Here is a 2,500-nt window from a genome sequence, read left to right as displayed (position 1 = left end):
ACACTTTCTTATCAATTGACCAACCCCCAGTTCCACATCCTCTCCTTTCCTCTCTTTGTCCTCCTCGTCTTCTAACTACCTCTCCTCATCCATCTCGTTTTTCCCTTTCTCCTACCCCTGGATTTATTTCTCTTTCTTCTCATCTTCCTCTTCATTTTCCTGTGACTCCTGTCCCCGTTTTTCTGTTCTTTCTTCTTCTACCTTCTTGATCTCATTTTCTACTGAGTTCACTCTTATCTAATCAGCCCCTTATTATATGTAGCAGCTCTACCGTTATCATCTTCTTTATCGTTATCTTCTTTATAATTATTTTCTTTCCTCAACTTCACCTCTGCCTTTATTTGATTCATCCTTATTCTCCACTTTTTTTTTTCTTTTTTCTTTTTTTTTCATTCTTTCCTCCTCGGAATTTATCGCCTCACTTGCCTTTCATCCCCGACCCCACCAACCCGTCTCCTGTTCTCTCTTTTCCACTTGCTTCCCCTCTCTTTTTCTCTTCCCGGAATTTTCTCTTCCTTCTTCCCTCTTTTTCTTTTCTCTTATCTTTTTCCCGCCCTGTTTCTTTCATTATCTCATTTTCCTCCCCTTATCTACCCCGCTCCCTTCCATTTTTCTTCTTTGCCTCGTCTTCTCTCCCTTTCCCTTCCCTTCCCTCTTCATCCTCCTACTCTTCCTTCAACTCCTCTCCTTCGTCCTCTTTCCCTTCCTTTCTCTGCCCCTCTCCTCCTTCTCTCCTCTCCCCTGTCCTCCCCTCCCCTCTCCTCCGCTCTCTCCTCTCTCCTATACTACCTTCCTCCCTTCCCCTGCAGCCATCATTATCATTGCCATCCTCTTTCTCTTCAGCATCGATCAATATCTCCCAAACGTCATGCTTATCTCTGCATTTCAACATCGCATTAATTATCGCGTAGCATTACCAGGGCTATAGCCAGCAATCTCCTTATCACTCTCATCATCCTCACGGTCTCCCACTGCTATCACAACACGGAGAGTTGCTGGCGAGAGCAACTCTCATGCGAACAAATCCTGTTCCTATAATTGCGTCTCATCTTGTCGACTAACGATTCTACTTTCACGTGAGTTAAGAACGTACTGTCATAATGGATGAAGGGTGTGTCACATAACACTGGGTTCCAAGAGTAGTTCATAGTGTGTAAAAGCGTTCTCACTGAATATTCCTAACATCAGGATATTCTGATCACCCTCGTATTTATCATTTCGGCCAAGACGGGAGGCAAATGAACCATGGCATGTCCGATCCAGTAAGGGCGAGGAGGGGGGGGGGGAGTGGATAGAGGAGAGGGGGAAAGGGGGGAGGGTGCGGGGAACGTGAAGGGGAGGAGAGGAGTAGGTGGGAGCGGAGGAGGAGGTTGTTAAAAGAAAGGGAGGGAAAGGGAAGAGGCTGAGGGGTGTAGGGAAGAGAGAATTGACGTGGAGGGAGTGGGGTGGAAAAAAAGGGGCGTGGGGTGGGCGGAAGAGGAGAAGGAAATCGGAAAAGAGGGAGGGAAGAAGCAGGATGATCTTGTTTCGAGTATAGGAAAAAAGAAATTAAAATAAAAAGGAAAATAGAGAAGGAGAAGAAAGGGAGGAGGTACCGAAAAAGGAAGGAGAGAGTGAAAATAAGAGCGACTTGGGGCAATGAGAAATAGAAGGAAGGAAATAGAGAAAAAGTGGAGGAAAGAAGAGGAGAGGAGGATGGAGAAGAGAATAAGGAAGAGAAATACGTATTGGGTAAGGGAAATAAAAACCGAAATGGGGAGAATATAGGAGAAGAAAGCTGAAAGCTGAATAAAAGTAAGTAAAATAAGGAGACAGATTTACGGTATAGATAATTAGTTGATTCCAAAGGAAACAGGGGAAGAATGTGTAGGAGGAAAAGGAGTAGGAGGAAGAGGAAGAAGTTGAAAAAGGTGGAAAAGAAGTAGGAGGAAGAGGAAGAAGTTAAAAAGGAGGAAGAGGAAGAAGAAATTAAAAAGGAGGAAAAGGAGTAGGAGGAAGAGGAAGAAGAAGTTAAAAAGGAGGAAAAGGAGTAGGAGGAAGAGGAAGAAGTTAAAAAGGTGGAAAAGAAGTAGGAGGATGAAGAAGAAGTTAAAAAGGAGGAAAAGGAGTAAGAGGAAGAGGAAGAAGAAGTTAAAAAGGAGGAAAAGGAAAAGGAGGGAGAGGAAGAAGAAGTTAAAAAAGAGGAAAAGGAGAAGGAGGAAGAGGAAGAAGAAGTTAAAAAGGAGGAAAAAGAGTAGGAGGAAGAGGAAGAAGAAGTTAAAAAGGAGGAAAAGGAGTAGGAGGAAGAGGAAGAAGAAGTTCAAAAAGAGGAAAAGGAGAAGGAGGAAGAGGAAGAAGAAGTTGAAAAAGGAGGAAAAGGAGTAAGAGGAAGAGGAAGAAGAAGCTAAAAAGGAGGAAAATGAAATGGAAGAAAAGGGAGAATAAGAGAACAATGAGAGCAAAAAATATATATATAAAATAAAGTAAGAAAAAAAAAGGATCAAGAACATAGAAAATGAAG

The sequence above is a fragment of the Oratosquilla oratoria genome, chromosome 15 (genome assembly GCF_046742065.1).
Source record: "Oratosquilla oratoria isolate Oo_2021 chromosome 15, ASM4674206v1, whole genome shotgun sequence".
In the NCBI taxonomy this organism is placed as follows: domain Eukaryota; kingdom Metazoa; phylum Arthropoda; class Malacostraca; order Stomatopoda; family Squillidae; genus Oratosquilla; species Oratosquilla oratoria.
The sequence above is the reverse complement of the archived record's forward strand: the minus strand, read 5'-3'. Positions refer to the sequence as shown.